At 40.1% G+C, this 23,286-nt stretch overlaps 1 pseudogene; it reads right to left on the bottom strand.

Moving 5' to 3' along the window:
* Nucleotides 1-20,140: 20,140 nt before the first annotated feature.
* LOC147995956 (large ribosomal subunit protein eL6 pseudogene) lies at nt 20,141-21,075 on the bottom strand (annotated as a pseudogene).
* Nucleotides 21,076-23,286: the final 2,211 nt, after the last annotated feature.

The following is a 23,286-nucleotide window of genomic DNA, read 5'->3' as shown; positions in this document are numbered from 1 at the left end:
CATCAGTTACTAATAGTTATTAAATTATATAGACCAGCACATTTAATTGAACTTTATGTATTTATTTTAGCTTGAAAACTCTGTGAGAAAATTTGCTAGGACACTAAAAACATCATAACCAGTATTAGCTGGTATCTTTTTTCTTTCTGTCTCAGACTTTGTACCTCTCCTGACCCTTCCACAGCCCCCAAACATGCAAGCACATATGCATAAACCAATGAATAAGATAAAAGTTATTTGTGTTACTTTCCATTCAATGAGATTTCATTGAGCATCAAAGATGTTATAGACACTGAGTTAGATTCTTTTTTTTTCTTTTTCTTTTTTTTGGGGGAGTTAGATTCTTAAAGTACTGTGGATGGGACAAACACCACCTGCTTTATGAACCTAAGCCCTAGAGAGGCAGGCATTTCATGAACAAGCAAACAAGCAAACACAGAATACAAAGTCATCTAAAAAATATTTTCTTTCTACCTCTCTTTATTTGCCACATAAAAAATTATATCTTCTTTCTTTCTCCCTATGCTCAATAAAACCATGAATGAATATCAAACTATGTATGTTACCTTGCCTACTCTACTGCATCAAGTAGGGCTACTTTGGGAACTCGGGCATTTTAAGTCAGAGGTTACAAAGCCTGTCACTTCCCACCTAGATAGCCAGAAGACAAAGAAAAAAAGATTTAAAAACAAAACACAAACACACACACACACACACACACACACACACACACACACACACACACACACATGAAGATAATATTGAAAACAAAACAAAAGCAGCAGCAGCAACAACAAAATTATAGAATCTTGTCATTCAGCTTAAGTCAAGTTATTTCGGTTCTGGTATTTAAAACATCCCTTACTTACAGGCTTTGCTTTCCCTCTGTATTCCTAAAAATGTTCCACAGCGTATCTATATACTACAAGCCAACCTTTGCCTGTAGAGCTATACAGAGCACCACTACATGTCCTTACAAAAATAGCTTTGCCTAAAAGTCACTTAATAGAACATGCCTCATGAATCCACATAACAAGGTCATCTACAACAGTAATCAAATTCCATTTCTCTTCATTTATATACTCCTATTCAGAAGTGTGGATTAAATGATAGAAGGTATTAGCTTTGCAAAATATTAGTTTAGAAGATACATAGAGGCCTCCCTGCCTCTCCTTTAAGATGGCCTCAAGCACAGAAGGTTGGCTTCCATTCTACTCTTGTCTCATGTTCCTGCTGTCACACAGTGACACAGCTCAGTGGTTGGCTGTGAGCATCCACCTCTATATTTCTCAGGTTCTGGCAGAACCTATTAGGAGATAGCTATATCAGTCTTCTTCCTGTCAGCATGCACTTCTTGATATTCCCAATATTATCTAGATTTGAGGACTCTATATGGGATGGATACCCAGTGGAGGAGATATAGAAAGGACTGAAGGAGCTGAAGGAGTTTGAAGAACAACAATATCAACCAACCAGACCCACCAGAGCTCCCAGGGACAAAACCATCATCACTAGAATACACAGGGGTGGACAGACAGCTCCAGCCACATATGTAGCAGAGGATGGCCTTGTCAGGCATCAATAAGAAGAGAAGCCCTTGGTCCTGTCAAGCCTCAGTACCCCAGTGTAGGGGCTTCTCAGGGCAAGGAGGTGGTAGGGAGTGGGTGGGTAGGTGGGTGGAGGAGCAACCTCATAGAAGTTGGGGGGAGGGGGATAGAATGGGGGGTTTCTGGAAGAGAAACTTGGAAAGGGAACAACATTTGAAATTTAATTTAAAATAATATCCAATGAAATAAAAGAAAGAATACAAAAAGAAAAAGAAAACCTAGTCACTGTAGTACTTACTATCAAAGAAAAGGTAGTACAATCTGTTATATAATGGAGAATCTATCAAGACTGTGTGTGAAAGCCCTAAGGAAGAACTCAGATGAAATAAGATGATTTCCTGCCCATGTTTAGCACATTAGGGCTCCAGAGTATCCTATGTACTTTGAGAAGTGACATAGTGCTCTGTTACCTGGAGGAATAGCGACAGCTCTGTTAGATGGAATTACAAAGTGGCTCGCAGCCTCCTTGCTCTCCTAAACTTTCTGGACAGGGACTGCATCTTACTTACTCACTGACACATGCAATGCCATAATCCGGGCAGTGACTCTGAAATGGATATGCTCAAACACTGGGGAATCTTTTCCTCTGAAATGCTCTCATTTTTCGTATGCATCAGACTAGTCCAGGAGGAGAAACATGTTTGCTTGTTGTTGTTTGTTTGTTTGTTTGTTTGTTTGTTTGAAAGGAAAAAGAAGAAACGTTGCTTAAAGTATTCTTGTTGAAAGAAAGAAGAGCTGGTTGTAAAAGGTGTAGTCATGTTCAGTGCACAACTGAGCACTTAATGGTAGGCTGCCTTTCTTGTTCTCTACTAGAACTGTTTAAGCATAAAACTGAAAAGTACCTCAGATCCCAAGTAGTCCAGCCCCTAATTTTAGAATACCATGGCAGGTGACCTAGAAGACAGTAAATTTGAGACTGGAAATATAACCTTATTTTTATATATAATTATTAAATTCTTACTCTCAATAAATCTTCCAATATTTTGGTTAGTTATATTTATCTTGTAAAAATGTAATAAAAAAAGAAATCTAGATGGGATTTCAAAAAACTGTAGGCATTCTTCAATTATAGCTAACATCTTTTTAATGCTTACTATAAACCAAATAGTAGAGACAAATAGATACTCACATTTCCTATGATCATGCCTGCTGGAAGAGTCATATTTTATAACAGAAAATAGAAACTAACAACTAAAATAACAATACATGAATCATACCACTCAACCACTAAAACCTCAAGATTATTACTTTTATCAATAATATCCTTTTTACTTTTTGATTCCATTACTACATTTAATTTTGCTGGGCACTTTTATATAGAAGCAGGTTTTTATTTGTTTATTTACTTGTTATTTATTTATTCATTCATTATTTTTATATTCCAATCGCTGTTACCTACTCCAGGTACCCCACCTTAAAGAATCATCCTTAATTTCAAATAAGAATATATTGTCTTAGGCTTGCAAGAGGAAAGATGACTCAAAGGGAACAGAGTTTTCAGAAAAAAAGTGTACCATTTGAGTACTATCCTCTGGACCTACTTGGCCAGAATAAAATTTAAAGAAGAGAGTTGGAACTCAAGTCAATGATGAATTATAGTTCATTTAGGACACTATACTGTATAGTAAGACTCCATGTCAGAAAGAAGAAAAGAAGGAACACCTCTTTCACCTTAGCCTCATAATGCAGGTTTTTACTTGAAAAACTGAGATTAAAAAGATAAGCATAGAAGTGTGGACAAAGCACAGGGGAGACCACCACTTCTGATCACATTCCTGGTCCAAGAGGAAACTGCCTGGAGCCCTCTGGACACAGAAAGCTAAGAACAGTATGGGACAGGACCCCTCCAGTTTCTGCCTGCACCAGGAACTGAAAGCCAATCTCCAAGAGTTCTGGCACACCTGAAACCAGAGGTAAGACCACACTTCTGCTCAGAGGGACCCTCCTAGAGCCCTAAGAACACAGAAAACAAAGAGCAGTTTGGGACAGGAACCTTCCAGTTTCCACTTGTGCCCAGAGATGACCCTGTGACAAAGCTCTCTGTACCCAGAATCACTGGGAGAAAGCCAGTCTCTCAGGAGTGCTGACACATAGGCTTACAGGAGGGTCAAGCCACTGTCAGAGACAGCATGACCAGCTAACACCAAAGACAACCTGATGGCAAGAGACAAACACAGGAACCTAAGGAACAGAAACCAACTACTTGGCATCATCGAAGCCCAGTTCTCCCACCAAACCAAATGTTGGATATCCTAGCAGTACAGAAAAGCAAGATTTGGATTTAAAAATCACATCTCATGATGATAATTATGGATTTTTAGAATGACATAAATAACTCCATTAAAAAACACAGGAGAATTTTACCAAAAGCGATCTACAGATTCAATGCAATCCCCATCAAAATACCAATCCAATTCTTCAAAGAGTTAGACAGAACAATTTGCAAATTCATCTGGAATAACAAAAAACCCAGGATAGCTAAAACTATCCTCAACAATAAAAGGACTTCAGGGGGAATCACTATCCCTGAACTCAAGCAGTATTACAGAGCAATAGTGATAAAAACTGCATGGTATTGGTACAGAGACAGACAGATAGACCAATGGAATAGAATTGAAGACCCAGAAATGAACCCACACACCTATGGTCACTTGATTTTTGACAAAGGAGCCAAAACCATCCAATGGGAAAAAGATAGCATTTTCAGGAAATGGTGCTGGTTCAACTGGAGGTCAACATGTAGAAGAATGCAGATCGATCCATGCTTATCACCCTGTACAAAGCTTAAGTCCAAGTGGATCAAGGACCTCCACATCAAACCTGATACACTCAAACTTATAGAAGAAAAACTAGGGAAGCATCTGGAACACATGGACACTGGAAAAAATTTCCTGAACAAAACACCAATGGCTTATGCTCTAAGATCAAGAATCGACAAATGGGATCTCATAAAACTGCAAAGCTTCTGTAAGGCAAAGGACACCGTGGTTAGGACAAATCGGCAACCAACAGATTGGGAAAAGATCTTTACCAATCCTACAACAGATAGAGGCCTTATATCCAAAATATACAAAGAACTCAAGAAGTTAGACCGCAGGGAGATAAATAACCCTATTAAAAAATGTGGTTCAGAGCTAAACAAAGAATTCACAGCTGAGGAATGCCGAATGGCTGAGAAACACCAAAAGAAATGTTCAACATCTTTAGTCATAAGGGAAATGCAAATCAAAACAACCCTGAGATTTCACCTCACACCAGTGAGAATGGCTAAGATCAAAAACTCAGGTGACAGCAGATGCTGGCGAGGATGCGGAGAAAGAGGAACACTCCTCCATTGTTGGTGGGGTTGAAGACTGGTACAACCATTCTGGAAATCAGTCTGGAGGTTCCTCAGAAAATTGGACATTGAACTGCCTGAGGATCCAGCTATACCTCTCTTGGGCATATACCCAAAAGATGCCCCAACATATACAAAAGGCACGTGCTCCACTATGTTCATCGCAGCCTTATTTATAATAGCCAGAAACTGGAAAGAACCCAGATGCCCTTCAACAGAGGAATGGATACAGAAAATATGGTACATCTACACAATGGAATATTACTCAGCTATCAAAAACAACGGCTTTATGAAATTCGTAGGCAAATGGTTGGAACTGGAAAATATCATCCTGAGTGAGCTAACCCAAACACAGAAAAACATACATGGTATGCACTCACTGATAAGTGGCTATTAGCCCAAATGCTTGAATTACCCTAGATGCCTAGAACAAATGAAACTCGAGACGGATGATCAAAATGTGAATGCTTCATTCCTTCTCTAAAAGGGGAACAAGAATACCCTTGGCAGGGAAGAGAGAGGCAAAGATTAAAACAGAGACTGAAGGAACTCCCATTCAGAGCCTGCCCCACATGTGGCCCATACATATACAGCCACCCAATTAGACAAGATGGATGAAGCAAAGAAGTGCAGACCGACAGGAGCCGGATGTAGATCTCTCCTGAGAGACACAGCCAGAATACAGCAAATACAGAGGCGAATGCCAGCAGCAAACCACTAAACTGAGAATAGGACCCCCGTTGAAGGAATCAGAGAAAGAACTGGAAGAGCTTGAAGGGGCTCGAGACCCCATATGTACAACAATGCCAAGCAACCAGAGCTTCCAGGGACTAAGCCACTACCTAAAGACTATGCATGGACTGACCCTGGACTCTGACCTCATAGGTAGCAATGAATATCCTAGTAAGAGCACCAGTGGAAGGGGAAGCCCTGGGCCCTGCTAAGACTGAACCCCCAGTGAACTAGACTGTTGGGGGGAGGGCGGCAATGGGGGGATGGTTGGGAGGGGAACACCCATAAGGAAGGGGAGCGGGGAGGGGGATGTTTACCCGGAAACCAAAGAATTATTATTACGTATTAAATAAATTAAAAAAAATTAAAAAAAAACAGAAACAAAAAAAATAAATAAAAAAAATTAAAAAAAAAACACAGGAGAAAACAGGTAAACATTAAAGAGAAAATACAAAAATCCCTTAAAGAATTACAGGAAAACACAACCAAACAGGTGAAGGAATTGAATGATGCCACTCAGGATCTAAAAATGGAAATAGAAACAATAAAGAAAGCACGAAGGGAGACAACCCCAGAGATAGAAAACCTAGGAAAGAGATCAGGAGTCATAGATCCAAGCATCGCCAACAGAACACAAAGAGATTGAAGAGAGAATCTCAGGGACAGAAGATGCCACAGAAAACATTGACACAGCCATCAGAGAAAATGGAAAATACAAAAAGCTCCTAGCCCAAAACATCCAGGAAATCCAGGACACAATGAGAAGATTAAACCTAGGATAATAAGTATAGAAGAGAGTGAAGACTCCCAGATTAAAGGGCCAGTAAATATCTTCAGCAAATTTATAGAAGAAAACGTCCATAACCTAAAGAAACAGATGCTCATAAACATACAAGAAGCCTACAAAACTTCAAATAGTTGGACCTGAAAGGTAATTCCTCCTATAACATAATAGTCAAAACACTAAATGCACAAAACAAAGAATATTAAAAGCAGTAAAAGAAAAAGGTCAAGTAACATATATAGACAGGCATATCAGAATTACACCAGACTTCTCACCAGAGACTATGAAAGCCAGAAGACCCTGGGCAGATGTCATACAGACCCTAAGAGAACACAAATGCCAACCCAGGCTACTATGTCCAGCAAAACTCTAAATTAACATAGATGGAGAAACCGAAGTATTTCATGAGAAAACCATATTTACATGATCCTTTTCCACAAATCCAGCCCTACCAGGATAATAGAAAACTCCAAAACAAAGAGGTAAAAGCAAGAAAGTAATCTAATTTCAACTAACCCTAAAGAAGATAGCCACACAAACAAACAAAAAAGATAGCATTTTCAACACATGGTGTTGGTTCAACTGGAGGTCAGCATGTAGAAGAATGAAAATTGATCCATCTAACCACTCTGTACAAAGATCAAATCTAAGTGGACCTGGACATAAAACTAGACACACTCACACTAATAGAAGAAATAGTGGGAAGAGCCTTGAACACATGTGCACTGGGGAAAATTCCCTGAAAAAAACACCAATGGCTTATTCTCTAAGATCATGAATCAACAAATAGGATCTCATAAAATTGAAAAGCTTCTGTAAGGCAAAGGACAGTGTCAATAGGACGAAATGGCAAGCAACAGATTGGGAAAAGATCTTTAACAAGCCTAAATCCAATAGAGGGCTAATATCTAAAAGAACTCAAGAAGTTACACTCCAGAGAATCAAATACCCTATTTAAAAAAAAATGGGCTACGGAGCTAAACAAAGAACTCAAGAACTCTCATCTATCGAATGGCTAAGAAGTACCTAGAGAAATATTCAACATTGTTAGTCATCAACGAAATGCAAATCAAAACAACCCTGAGATTCTACCTCACGCCTGTCAGAATGGCTTAGATTAAAAACTCAGGTGACAACAGATGCACGTGAGGATATAGAGAAAGAGAAACACTCCTTCATTGATGGTGGGATAGCAAGCTGGTATAACCACTCTGGAAATCAGTCTGGATGTTCCTCAGAAAATTGGACATATTATTACATGAGGACCCAGCTATATCACTCCTGGCCACATACCCAAAAGATGCTCCAACACATAAGAAGGACACATGCTCCACTACGTTCATAGCAACCTTATTTATAATAACCAGAAGCTGGAAAGAATCCAGATGTCTTTGAAGAGAGGAACAGATACAGAAAATGTGGTACATTTACACAATGGAGTAATACTCAGCTTTAAAAGAAATAACCTCATGAAATTCTTAGGGAAATGGATGAAAGTAGAAAATATCATCCTGAATAAGGTAACCCAATCACAAAAAACACACATGGTATGCATTCACATTAATACAATCCATAGACTACACTAAGCTCAATAAGTAGGACCACCAAAGTGTGGATGCTTCAGTCCTTCTTAGAAGGGGGAACAAAAAATATACATAGGAGAAGATACAGAGACAAAGTTTGGAGCCGAGACTGAAGGAATGGCCATTCTGAGCCTGCCCCACCTGGGAATCCAGCCCCTATACAGACAACCACCAAACCCAGACAATGTTGCTGATGCCAAAAAGTGCATGCTGATAGGAACCTGATACAGCTGTCTCCTGTGAGGCTATGCCAGAGCCCTACAAATACAGAGGCAAATGCTCACAGCCAACCTTTGAACTGAGAATGGGGTCCCATTGGAGGAGTTAGAGAAAGGATTGAAGGAAATGAATTGGTTTCCAACCCCATAAGAAGAATAATACCAGCCACAACCCCCAGGGACTAAACCACCATCCATAGAGTTACACATGGATAGACCCATGGCTCAAGCTGCTTATGTAGCAGAGGATGGCCTTGTTGGGCACCAATGGGAAGAGAAGCCCTTGGTCCTATCAGTGCTCTACACCCCCGCCCCATATAAGGGAATATTAGGGTAGGGAGACAGGAAGAATTGTGTGGATGGGTGGAGTAACACCCTCATAGAAGAAGTAGGAGGCCTACTATGATATATAAGCAGACCTATCAGAATTACACCAGACTTCTCCCCAGAGACCATGAAAGCCAGAAGATCCTGGAGAGATTTCAGATAGACACTAAGAGAACACAAATGCCAACCCAGGCTACTATATCCAGCAAAACTCTAAATTAACACAGAAGGGGAAACCGAAGTATTCCATGACAAAACCATATTTACATGCTATCTTTTCACAAATCCAGCCCAGGGTGTTGGGATAGTAGGTTTATGGACAGGAAACTTGGAAAAGGGATAACATGTGAAATATAAACTAAAAAAAAATCCAATTAAAACGGTAAGCCTTTATCTGTCCATACAGTAAAGCTCAAACCACTGCCTCTGTTCTAAATATCCATAAAATGCCTGCTTTTAAGAAATGTCAAGAATTTTATTTCTGTTTTATATATGAGAAAGGAAAATTACTTAGTTAAGGTTGGTAAAGTCTCAAGTAGAATTTAAACCCAGGGAATGTGAAGCTACAATTAATCAATACAATATACTTCAAAACAGAAATGTACAACACTAGTAAACATGCAAATCACATTTTCTTCTGCCCTTCAGAAAACTGTATTTGTAGCTTAAAACTACAATCTCTAGTATAGATAGTGTGAGATCTAGGGCCAGAAGACAAGTCAATGGTTCAAGATAATTCCTGCTCTTGCAGAGGTCTGCAGTTCAGTCACCAGCACCCATATCAAGGGCCCACAATTACCTGCTACCCCTGGGCCAAGAAGACCTGACACATGGAGTTCCTTTGTGTCCCTGAACTCTCATGCATATTCCCACACACAAGTACACACAGAAACAACATAATTCAAGTGTACACTCTATTATCTTAGTGTATACAAACACTTTAGTGTAAATATACATTAGTATAGCCACTTGAAAAGATAATTTGGAGACTTCTTACAAAACTAAGCATATTCTTACAATATGATATAGCGATATGGCATTTACCAAAGGAGTTAAAAACATATGTCTTGAGGAAAACCTTCTCACATGTGTTTACAGCAGATTTATTCATAATTTCCAAAACATGAAAACAAGAAAGATGCCCTTCAGTAGGTGAAGGGATGAGCTGTAAGCCTTGCAGCACCTGAATGCTTTAAACAAACGCCATGAGGACCATAATTCTTTTGCTCAAGCAAATTTAAAATAAAGAGATATCCTGTCCTTGAAAGCAGGTGCCCAGAAGCTCCACCATCAGTGCTTGGAGACATTGTCTGGAACTGCCACCACTGTATACCAATAAGCCGAGATTGAGAAAGTTACTGTCCAGAGTCACAGTGCTGGTTGGAATTACCCACGCTTTCCACTGAATCAGATGTCCACATCTCCTTGTTTCCTGTTGTGATTGTTTGCAGCACAGAGAATCAATCCCTGGTCTTGCACAATCACAGCCACTGAGTTACATTCCCAGGTCCAGCATATTTTTTTAAACTAAGGTTTGGTGCATTTCTTAAAGATTTTAGTTTTCAGGGGAATGCTTGCTAATTAACTTTAAATTTCTTTGAGAACTATTTATTTCAGTAGTGGTAATTTTTTTTTCAAAATTGTACATCAGAAGAGAATGATTTGATTTTCAATAATCCTGTATTCAGAAAAAGCTATGAAGGATCAAAGATTAGGAGATAGAGATGTCCCCACTTTTCCCAGCCTGCACCTCACACAGAACTTCAAGAATTCAAGAAGTCCTGAAACAAGGAAAACAAAAGGGCATCTTGAGAGAGATTTCAGGCGACAGTTTTGTTGAAGTCAGTACTTTCTCACTTCAGCAAAACATTATTTGACATAAAGCAAATAAAATGTGGTTAGAGATGTAAACAACCTCAGGGTAAGGCAAAGATGTCAAATTCAGAGCTCAGATCACAAAGGTGACAAATATCGAGTTCTTTGATATGGGGTATTTTCCTTTTCTTGTCCTAGGATTTTGAGTGTTTTCTTTTCTTTTCTTTTTCTTTTTTTAAAGGAGGGGACTGATTTACAAGTCTAATCTCTGCGATCTGAACACACTGTAATTCTTACTAAACTTTGTAGGTCTTCGTACAGATGTTTAAGCTTCGGGAACTATGTGTTCTTTAAAGCCATGGAAGATTGATTTCATGTTTTCTTTCAGAGCATTTTGATGTAGTCTTGGCAAGGAATGTGGTTCCTGTGCTAATTTCCTCTTGATCTGTGTAATTAGTCAGAATTTTAAATGAGGTAACAGGATATAATTGTCTACTGCCCATTGCAGCCGGTTTGTTTATGATACACTACCAGACTCCTAGATGTACAATATCGATACCCACCTCCTTGCTTATGGAGCTGTCTCTTTCCTCTGTTTTAATTTCTCCAATTCTTCTCTCAATCTCCACTTCCATTGTGGCAAGACAAGAAGAGACTTTTCCTTCCAGCTGGCAAGGCATTAAGGAGGTCGGAAGGGGGTTACAAGAGTGACTTGTACACTCCCCAGAGGCCAATTATACATGGAATCCTCCTGATCTGCCCTGATCAGGGAGTGGGCTTCCCCTCTCTGCCTATTGTGCTAGCTCAGAGCCACCTGATCAGCCAGTTCTCCCCAGTATTTAAATTAGGGTGTCACCATTGCTGGACCCAAGTCAGGGCCTCTAGGTAGCACTGGGGAATAAATTAGCATTCTACTGTTGTTCCAAGGCCACATGCACACCATTATTAGAAACCCATCAGAATAAAGGGGGTCATTATGCAGGTCTCCAGAAGAGAGGGGAAGAAACAGCATCATGCAATTGTGTGCTATTGCATCCACACAAAAATTAGCATGTTGTTGTTTGTTAGTTTAAGTGTCAGAGCAATGGCAGTTTAATACAGCATCACAATGTGTAACTATTAGAAAAACTCCACTGTGAGTCTCTTTGATTAGCATCTAATACAGGAAAATGAAGAAAAAGAAAGAAAGAAAGTTGTGCAGATAGTCATATGGATAGGGTAGACGTGTAATCTTGACATCACTGAAAAACTAGTGAGAGTAGTCAGGCAGTACAGAGCTCTTGCTTACCAGGACAGCAACAGAAAGGGAGGACACTGAGAAATGACAAATGGGTAAGAACGCACACATCAAACAAGCCATCTTTGAGGAAGAATTATTTGAGAAAATATATGTTTCAAAATCAATAGCAAAGCACTTTGTAGAATTTTGGAAAGTAAAGAGAAGGACATAGAATTTATTGAGGACAAATCTTGGCAGGACATCATGATGAAATATTTTCATTTCATAGCAAAAAAGAGGAAAAAGGCCTTTGTAGAGATTCCCTGCATTTGTTTTGTTTTTCAGACCCCCAAGGTAATCTGTGATGTTGCTCCTGAAAACCTGTGCTGTGAACATCCATGGTGAGCCTCACAGCCCTTTACCCAGGGCGCACATCTATTATGCAGTCACATTGAACTATCAGCCATTTACTTTTCTCTACTGTTATAACCCATGTTACAACATCCTGACACCAAGTGGCAGTGGGGGGGATGGATTGACCTTTTATAGAACCAGCAACTTAAAATATTTATCAAAAATAAAAATATTTAGGTAAAATATATTGTCATTCTCTCTTATAAGAAACTATGACTATAACTATAATGTGAAACAAGTCAAATTGTGAGTATTTTGAGAAAGTACAGTTTAAAAATATTTCCCCTGCAATAAGTGAAAACTATACAGTAACTATAACTTCTAGATTTAGAAAATATTTTAAATTTTGTTGACTTTTTCAAAAAGACAAAGTAATAAGGTAACACTGAAACCAGATACTTAAATCACTTTATTGTTTTGGAAAGAGAACTTTAAAATACTATAGTCACTCTAATTACTATGATAGTTCTATGTAACACAACTTAAGCAAGGATAATGTGTGAAACCATTCCAATAACAAAATTTTACAAAATTGTCCAAAAACTTTATTACCAGTCTTGTGGAAATCCATGACATGTTGAGAAGTTGATACCTAGATGAGTCATATCATCTTAAGTTTCTGCTCAAAGAAATTAATGTATACTATAGGACTGAGGTGCTGAAGGGGTTTGCATCTTTAAAAGGGGTAGTTACTTAATATACAGAGTTCAGATGAGATGGTTTTTAAAACTGGTATCTCAATAAAGAATAAATATTTGAAAGGAAATTAATAAGAATGAAAGTGAAAATATCGCATACTTTACTAGTAATTTCATAATTACAAATGACTTCAATAGGATATTTAGAAGTTACTTAAGCTGAGCAACGACTTAGTAATGTCTAATGTAGATAGAGAGGTGTAAGTGGGTCAGTCATTCTGCGGATGCTCATGACAGGAAGGAGCACTGGGTCCCAAGGAGCAACTGAATTGTCACAGGTTTTACATCTGTTTCTGCTCTCAGCTGATTTCCTTTCTTGGACTCCTGACCGTGGAACTAATACAAATCCAGAATAATATATACTAAATAGAATTTTATTTTACATGTAAATGCAACCAAATATGCTGAATTGTGTGACAATGGACAAATGGCAAAGTAATCATGTTGTACACACTTAATAGATTTCAGGAATAAAAATGAATGTTCAGGAAATTGTTTTAGAATAGATAAATAAAGTGTGATTTTTGTCTTTTGCAAGATTGAAAATAATTGAATTCCAGTGATGGTTTATGTTTACATGCTTGTAGGTGTGTGTATTTCATATATATCATAATCATTAAAATAATTTTTTCTTTTAGTGTATATTATAATACCAATGCATTACAGATTATCACAACTCTAATAATATGATCAAGGTAATAGGTACTTCCATTTCCTCAAGAGTCAGTCACTTCTGTGTCTGATAAATTACACATTCAAGGATTTCCTGTTGTTTGAAATATATCATAGGTTGTCAACACAATAATCACACTACTTTGCTATAGAAAACCAGAACTAATTCCTCCATCTTCTTAGTTTTTTTCTGACTTTAAGCCTCTGATGACTACTGCTCTACCTGTTTGCTCTGTGAAATCAGGTTTTTTGTGTTCTACAAATGAGCAGGTAATGTTTGCTGTGTAGCTTATTTACTTAACACAATAGCCTCTATCTACATCCATGTTGCTTATAAACCATGTTTTTCTTCGGTTTATTCAATAAAAGGGCCTTTGTTATTCCACGTCTTGGTTTTGTGAATGGTGCCATAGTAACAATGAGATACAGATATTTTAAGGAAAATATATTTTTTCTTCTTTTCTTTTATTGGGTATGTTTTATTTGCATTTCAAATGTTATCCCCTTTTACAGTTTCCCCTTCCAAACCCCGTATCCCATTGCCCCTCCCTCTGATTCTATGAGGGTGCTCCCCGACCCACCAACCCACTCCCTCCTGCCTCCCCACCCTGACATTCCCTTACACTTGGGGCATGGAACATTCACAAGACCAAGGGCCTCCCCTCCCATTGATGCCCAATAAGGCCAACCTCTACCACATATGTGGCTGGAGCCATGGGTCCATCCATGTGTACTTTTTGATTGGTGGTTTAGACCCATGGAGCTGTGGGTTAGAGGGAGGTCTGGTTGGTTGATACTGTTGTTCTTCCAATGGGGTTGCAAACCCCTTCAGCACCTCAGTTCTTTCTCTAACTCCTCCACTGGGGACCCTGTGCTCAGTCCAATAGTTGGCTGTGAGCATCCTCATCTGTATTTGTCAGACTCTGGCAGCACCTCTTAAGAGACAGCTATAACAGGCTCCTGTCAGCATGCACTTCTTGGTATCCGCAATATTGTTTGGGTTTGTTGACTGTATATGTGATGGATCCCCGGGTGGGGCAGACTCAGAATGGCCTTTCCTACAGACTCTACTCCAAATTTTTTCTCCATATTTCATCCTGTGAAGATTTTTGTTCCCCCCTTCTAAGAAGGACTGAAGCATCCACACTTTTGTCTTTCTTCATCTTGAGCTTCATGTGGTCTGTGGATTGTATCTTGGATATTCTGAGCATTTGGGCTAATATCCACTTATCAGTGAGTGCAAACTATGTGTGTTTTTTTGTGACTGGTTTACCTCACTCAGGACTATATTTTCTAATTCCATCCATTTGCCTATGAATTTCATGAAGTCATTGTTTTTAATAACTGAGTAGTACTCTGTTGTGTAAATGTACATTTTCTGTATTCATTCCTCAATTGGATTACTTCCAGCTTCTGGCTATTACAAATAAGGCTGTTATGAACATAGTGGAACATGAGTCCTTATTGTCTGTTTGGAGCATCATTTGGGTATATGCCTTGGAGTAGTATAGCTGGGTCCTCAGGTAGTACTACATCCAATTTTCTGAGTAATCTCTAGACTGATTTCCGGAGTGATTGTACCAGCTTGCAATCCTGCCAACCATGGAGGAGTGTTCTTCTTTCTTTACATCCTCACCATTGTCAGTTTATCACCTGAGTTTTTTTTTATCTTAGCTATTTGGACAGTTGTAAGGTAGAATCTCAAGGTTGTTTTGATTTGCATTTCCCTGATGACTAAAGATGTTGAACATTTTTATAACTTCAGTAGAGAATTCTTTGTTTAGCTCTATGCCCCATTTTTAATAGTGTTATTTGAGTCTCTGGAGTCTAACTTCTTGAGTTCTTCATATATATTGGATATTAGTCCTCTATCTGATGGTCGCAATCTGTTGGTTGCCACATATCCAGATAAAGTTAGCAGAAGTAAATTTGGATTAAGTTTTTTGCATTGAGATTAAACAATGTAAATAACTAAGTTACTAAAGTTTAAAACACAAACATGCTTCTCTTTTCCTTTGTTCATTATCTTTTATAAATTTCAATTTTCTTGAATATATTATGTATTTATATGGCAAATGTTATCCCCTTTCCCACCTCTCACACACCCCTTTGCCCTCCCCCTGTTTCTATAGGATGCACCCATTCCTACCTACCAACTCAAACCTCAGCACCTTGGTATTACCCTACATTGGGGAAACAAGCCTTCACAGGACCAAGGGTTTTTCCTCCGATTGATGCGGGACAACACCATCCTCTGCTACATATATGGCTGGAGTCATAGGTCTCTTCATATGTATTCATTGTTTGGTAGTTTAGTCCCTTGGGAACCAGGAGCAGTTTGGTCTTCCAAAGCTCTCAGGCCAAACCAATAGGAAGTACCTGCTGTCAGTCACTGACCCATTCAAAAAACTGTATTTAAGTTTCGTGTTCAGAATTAAAGGTGTGCAGGACCGATTCCATCATCTGAGAGCTTCTGTCATAAGAACTGTAAGACCGCTGCTTGGGGAAGAGATCCGCATTCCCAAAATCGCTGCAAGTAGCTCGCCTGCTCCCCTTGCCAGCTACTCAGTCTTCTGCTGGTTCTGCCCACCCAAACAACCCAAGCGGCAGCAGCAGAAAGGAGAAGGACAGGCAACAGGGGTGGCCGAAGCAGTTCCCCCTCCCTAAGTTCTCTCCCCATTGCAGGAACCCACATACCTAGCCTGGCGAGAGATCTCGGTGGGAGAGCCCCAGGTGCCAGAACCCTACATTCTAACATCATCACGAGATGTAATTTTGAATCCAAATCTTGCTTTTCTTGTGTGTTGGGATATCCAGTATTTGCTGTAGTGAGAGAAGTGGGTTCTGATGATGCTGAGTAGTCTTGGTTTCTGTTGCTTAGGTTCTTGTGCTTGGCTCTCGCCATCAGGTTGTCCCTGGTGTTATTTGGTCTTGCTGTCTCTGACTGGAGCTTGTCCTTCCTGTGGGCCTGTAAGCCTGTGAGCTTGTGATCTTTGGACTGAGAGCGCTCCTGGCAGACCAGCTCTGGGTCTGAGAGCTGTGGGATAGCCCATGATCTGCACTCAGATGGAGACCAGAAAGGTCCTGTTTTAGGCTGCCCTGCAGTTCCAGCACCAGTGTGCTCCCAGTGTGTCTCTCATTGGATTTCTCAATGGGGAGAAAATGGGGTCTCACCTGTGGGCTTAGGAGGGAGTGTGCTCCTGGCAGACGAGCTCTCTGCTGGCAGGTTTTGTGTCGGAGGGCTGTGGGAAAGCCCCAGCTCTGGGCACAGATGGAGACCAGAAGGTAAAATTGCTTCTCTTAAACTCTTGCTTGTTAGGCTTTCAATGAGGCTAACCAAATTTAGACAGTATCAAGTGACAACTTCATACACTTGAACACATACACAGGTCATGTAGGGCTGTGAGATCTTTGGAGATAACATCCTCCCATAATCTGAAATGGATTAGGGCCAATAAATCAGACCTGTAATCCACTGGGCATTTATATGTTTGTTCATCAGCCTCCTGCTAGATTCCCAGGATGTGAATTAATTGCAGGTGTCTGCTTCCAACAGGAGTACTGACTGTAAATTATACACGACACTGCCGTACTCCTGTTATGGCACTTCCCATTATGTTCCTTTTTCCTGTAAACCGGCTTAACACAAAGAGACACAAAGAACACAGGGAAATACTACACATGTCATGAAATAAACACTACATTTTGCCAGTTAAATATAGACCACGTATTTCAGTTTTGGAATTCTTTAAGCAAGTTAGTCAATCTTATTAAAGCTGATAGCACAATTGTTTACAGTTGGTCCCAAGAGACTTCAGTTAAAATTTAGAGGAAAAAAAAGAGGTAAAGGAGAACATGATACCAGAAAATACTTAAATGTATTTAGATGACATCTTCTATTGTCAATGACTTAAACTATCTCAGAAAATCATGTAGCACTCTGAAAAACAATGGAGTAAAATCACGATTCCTAAGGAGAGGAATGTTAAAAGATGAAGGTTCTTGCTTCATTTTCTAATAGAGATAAGAGTTATGATTTGTAAGCCAAAATCCTAACAATGGACCTACCAATCAGTACATGCCTTGGCATTTATCTCCATCCAGCCTTTATTGCTTTGCTTCTTTTGCTATACATTTTACATCAGAATAAACATGTTTGCCAAGTCTAAAGTCCCCCAAGATCTAAGCTCATAAATAATAGCTAAAAACTAAGTCATATATATATATAAATAAATATATATATATATATATATATATATTTGAGAATCTACATACACTAGGGGAGAAAAATTGCAATCTCTAATACAAAGCTAGCAAAGATAAGTGTCCCGTAGTCTGTTTCATCCAAAAGATTACTTGCTAAACTAAATCTTTATTCCCTTTTTGAAGTGACAGGGTACAGAGTGGGCTATGCTCACCTTTCCTGGGTTCTCTGAGGCAGGGCCTGTGACGAAGAGTTCACCATAAAAGAATACCTCCAGAGTAGACCTTAGACATAAGGGGGATAAAAGGCAGAGAAAAAGAAGATACAGGGATGCAACAGTGTGTCCCATTTGGATTGGTAAGAGAAACTTCTTGGATCTTATAAAACTTTCTCAGAAACCAAGTGCCAGGGCACATGCCTTTAATCAAGAAAAGGCAGATAATAACTGTGAGTATGAGGTCAGCCTGGTGTATATAGCAAGTTCAAAACCAGCTGCAATGTCTCAGTGATACCCTCTCTCAAAACAGTGATGATGACGATGATGATGTTTGAACAGCTACCTCCTTTGAATTAAAATTCCACCTGATAAATATGAAAACGTTTTCCTCGTTTCATATTTATAAACCCAAAGCACAAAGATGGTCAACCAGTGTTCCATGTATGTCAGTTACTCCTATGAATGGCAAGATAATCACCTAGGGGCAAGTGGGACTGAGAGACTGTACCTACATAAAGCTCAACAGAACCCACTCCATGAGTATTGCAGCAGAGAGTAGGACTAACCGGAGAAACCAGTAGGTGGTAAAATTTCATCTGTCAGGAATATGTTTCTAAGCCTAACTTCTGAAACAGACAAAACTCAATATATGGTCAGAATGATGCCTAATAGTCAAAATAATCTTCATTAATTGTCTTTCATAATTGGGGTTTGCACTAAAAAAAAGTCTTTGAGACAAAACCTATGAACCCAGGTAAAATTATTAAAGTTTACAAATTATCTACTCCTTCAATAGATAAGAAGAAATCAGAACATTACACAGCCATACCCTCTCACCGTTCACAACTTGTTCCAATGTGTGTGGGAGAACTGTCATATACTGAAGTCCCAGCTTCTCCATCTTTGCCCTAAGATATTGACCAACTGTCTTCTCTTTACTTTTCATAATAAATCCCACTTTTATAGAGGAGCAATGTAAGATATAAATGCATGCTAGAATGTTCTAATCTTTATTAACCCTAACCCCTGACAACAGCCCAGGAAGCTAATAGCCCATTTCTCTGCTCCCTTTAGCAGAAATTGTCCTTCATGTCTTCTCCTATGTTCATGAACTTGCTCCCATTTAGTCATCACTCCTGCTCTTTACTGACCCTTCCCTCATAAATGCCATTAGTGACACTGAACCAATGCACAATCTTCATCTACCCCCACAGCCAGAGCTTGAACACAGATGGTCTTCCTTTCTTTGTTTCTTTTCTATTCAATGAGCTCACCCTTCTACTTCATTGTCTGCTCCTCACTCAGCTTCTTTATTTGTCTCAATCTTCTCAAGTTACAAATGTTGGTGAACCTCGGCATGGCATCTTCTGACTTCTTTTCTTTACATACACTCAAATTTGGTATGACCTCATCAATTTCTATGACTGCAAAGGCATACACACGGTGAAGACTCCCATAGGCATGTCTCCGTTCTTGTGATTTCACCTCATAATCAAATGTTTGGATGTCTGAATGACACCTTTTAGTGACTAAAAGCATAATAAATCTAATGTACCAAAATAAAATTTTAAATCAATAGCATAGCTCAGTAGAACCAAGATAAAGGTAGAAGGGGGGAGAACCAATTCACAAATATTGTATACTAGCCTCCAATTATACACGGTCGCGTGTCCTTCTTTCTGCCTATCTGTCTGCCTCTATCTCTGTATGTATGTATTTATGTGTCCACATACAACGAATAAATAAAATTGAATTTTTATTCTTTCTTGAATTAGTTACTTTGTCATTGCTATTACCAATACCTTAATTTTGGCTTGCACTTTTAGAGGACACTCAGCTGTGGCAGAGAAGACATGGTGGAGAGAGCGCCAGCGTCTGGAGAGTGAGTAGAGACCACAACAGACAGACTCTACCAAGCTGGAGATGAGGGTGAGGGAACTGAATATGAAGAGAAGGAAGGACAGTAAAGATCTAAAGATGGCTTACTGGTTTCTCTAAGTTTGGAAGGATTCTAATTCTAGGAGTTGATAACTGGTCTTGTTTTTTCTTAGGTGGGTGTCTTCTTCCTTGGTTTCTGTTGCCTTCTACGGTTCTTAGGAGAGTGCAGCAGCTGTGTGCTACCAGACAGGAGACTCTTCTTAGATCCTGATGTGTGTTACCTCTGACCACTCTGGGTAAAATGTATTTCTAGGTATTGGGGTCTGACACTTTGGAATGTGTCCACAGTCCAGAAGCAGAGAAGTTGAAGGGATCCTGGTGCTCAGCCTGCTTTCCTTTTACTTTACGTAGCTGCTCATTTAGGTTGTTCGCCATTTAGAACACCAGTTTGTGAGGATATGTCCCATTTGTCAGGGAGAACTGAGATTGCAGGTAGCTCTGGGACTGAGGAACAGTTTTAATCTGACAAAATCTGTTAGTCCACAATTTTCCCATCAGTCTTTCACTGCTCTGTTATCTCCTATTTCTCCTCCATGTCGAAGATCTTGCCTTCTTGGTGCCTGGGCTTGTGCAGCTGCTGTAAGATTCAAATTTAAAGATAAAGGCTGCCTTAAGCAAACACCAAGTGGAATTTAGGAAAACACCATGTTTCTGGAAATGAGCTAACTGCCCTTAGCAGGGGTCCTTCACCACCCTCTCTGCATGTCAAAGATATTTCTCCACCAAGGGCCTCCAATGAATTCAAAGGACAATAGGCAGCCACCAATAAATTCAAAAAGTATTAATCCCCACCAATGAGAAATAACCAACTGATGCTGTAACCTAAAGCCTATACCCTGAAACAGTATAAAAGGTGTGGGCCTTTGTTCTTCGGGGTCACCTCTGTCCCGATTACAGGGTCACCCCAGTGTACTGGAGTATTAAACCTCTTGCTTATTGCATCGATCTCCATCTCCGAGTTTTCATGAGTGGGACCTCCTGTACGTAGGGCTGATTGGGTCCTACACTGCTTCTTGAAAGAAGCATCAGTCAGGTGTTTGGAGGTTTTAACCTTGCAGATATCAACTTTTGTAAAGGTGGAGATGACAACACTCTGGTGCATTCTGCACAGAGGAACTCTGTTGAGGGCAAGAGGTCCAGTCACAAGTAGCAAGCCACTGCCCAGCTGCTTCAGGAAAACCACTCTCTTGCCCCTGTGGCGCCCAGTGAGGATGATCAGGACAGTCTGGGGAGTGATGCTGATTGAAGGGTTTTTTGCCATAGCTCAGCAGCTTCCGAGGCACATCTTCCATAGGAAAATACCTAGGCATTTTCGAAGCTTCACCACCTGGGAACCACCATTTTTGTCTCTACCAACTTTTTTTTTTTCTGACAGTAGCGAGGACCTTCTCCTTTTTCTTTTCAACCTTGGTCTCAGCAGCTTTTGTACAAGGCCTTTCTGGATTACATAGCAGATCAGGAGTACGCGCTAATTCCTCTAGCCAGGACAGGGTTTTGGCTGCAGTTGGGCTCCCCCTCACTGGGCTTTTTAACCTTCGGGTTCCCCTTTCTGGCTGCACCCACATGGCCCGGGCAGCAGGGGTGGGCCCCGGAGGCAGCAGCAGCACTGCCAGCCTATGTGGCCGCTGGTTTCTTTTCCTTGGTATCAGGCTCCTCTGTTTTGTTTCACCCACCATCTTGCAAAGACTGGAAAGGGAAATAAGTTAGCTGCTTCCAGTCTATAAGCCTCCTTTCACTGTTTTATTTCATTTCTAGAACCCAGCACAAGAGAAGATGTTACCCATTCAAGATGAGTCTTCCATCCCATTTAAATTTATCTGGCCATCAGGCACTCCCTGAGAATATGCTGGCCACTGCACCCAGGAAAGCAGGTAGCCTAATTGTTGTGTTAATTAAAGGACTGGGGGTAGAGGTGGGGTGTTCTATGAAGTCTGGGTACAGGGGTGCCTCACTGGGCCCATGCTGAGGCATCCCTTCCCCCTGAGGGACCAGCCACAAGATTGTATAGTGTAAAATAGAGTTTATTGAGGGAACGAACGGGGAGGGGAGTTAAGAGGGTAGTAAGGCAGAGAAAGAGAGAGTAGAGTAAAGAAGGAGATGTATAGAGATTGGTCATGAGCACATGGAGAGAAGGGGGGAAGGGGAATGGGGAGAGAAGTGACAAAGGGACAAGAGGAAGCAAGAGCAAGAGGAAGAAGGTGAGGAGGGGACAAGTATCCCCTTTATAGTGTCAGGTATACCTGGCTATTGCCAGGTAACTGTAGGGGTGGAGCTAACACTTAACTATGAATCTTCCCCTTCCCCTCCATTCTTCTAAATCTAGTATACAGGTCTGTAGTGTGCCACCTGCTGCTGCCTCTCTCCATCACCCTTTCTCTGTACTGGATAACACAGATCTTCATCTCCAAACTTTCCTTCTACAACTCACTGCTTTATCACAGCCCCAGTACCAGTAGGCATTCTCCCAAGTCTACCAGAGAAAGCAGATTGGCTGGTTTTAGATCTTTACTGTCCTTCCTTCTCTTCATATCTAATTCCCTCATTCTCATCACCAACTTTGGCCCCACTTACAAGTGATGAAGTAGACCCTAGTCGAACACCAAGCTTTCCTCCCGCCTATGAACCAGCTCTATCCCACCCAAAGCCCATCGCCATTCCAACATGTCAACTCCCAATTCCTAGAAATACCTTTTACCCAGTACCCCCCATGGTAACACACAACAGAATCCCAGAAGAATATCCTGAAGAAGATAACACCAGAGAAGGTAACAGAAACCAAGGAACAAAACACCTATCCAACAAATAAACAAGACCATTTATCAATTCCTAGAATTAGAGTGTTCCCAAACTGAGATGCTGAGATGCCAGTGTAAAAACACAATAAAAGCCAGAACAATGTATCTCCAATAGGGTATCAACAACCCTACCACAGCAGGCCTGGAGTCTTACAACACAACTGAAGGACAAGACCTTAAACTCATCTGCATTATTATGATAGAGGTCCCTCAAGAGGTTTCAGCACCAAATAGTTAAAGATGAGAACATGATCATTTCTAGGTATGGTTGAGGAGAGGGTTTATATTATAGATATGAGGGGAGAGATGAATCAGCCTTCCTGCATCGTAGACTTGAAAGCTATTTTATAGTAAAGACAAATTAGGCTAATTCCTGTTTATGACTACCTCTGTTTCTCAAGGATTGCACTATACCCCTCCAGTAACCTTAACTCCAAATAGTTCTGTGCTACCTGTTCCAGGAATAACACCCATATTTTTGCTTCAAAAAATTATTATAACCATCTTGCAAACCTACCTTTGTTTCAAAAGGTTGTTCTAACTACCTCATAATCATGGTTTTGTTACAGAAGGTTGTATGACTTTTACTTGTGTTCTGCTTCTGTAACCATGCCAATTTGCCCACTAAATTCCTCATATATAAATCTCCTACCCATGAGTTACAAAAACTTTCTTTTCCTCACATCCAATGCTGAACTTAGGGAAAGGCAGATTGTGTAAATACAT

This window comes from Rattus norvegicus, chromosome 2, assembly GCF_021556685.1.
Source record: "Rattus norvegicus strain SHRSP/BbbUtx chromosome 2, alternate assembly SHRSP_T2T, whole genome shotgun sequence".
Classification (NCBI taxonomy): domain Eukaryota; kingdom Metazoa; phylum Chordata; class Mammalia; order Rodentia; family Muridae; genus Rattus; species Rattus norvegicus.
Note: the sequence above shows the minus strand (reverse complement) of the source record. Positions and strands in the feature narration are given on the sequence as shown.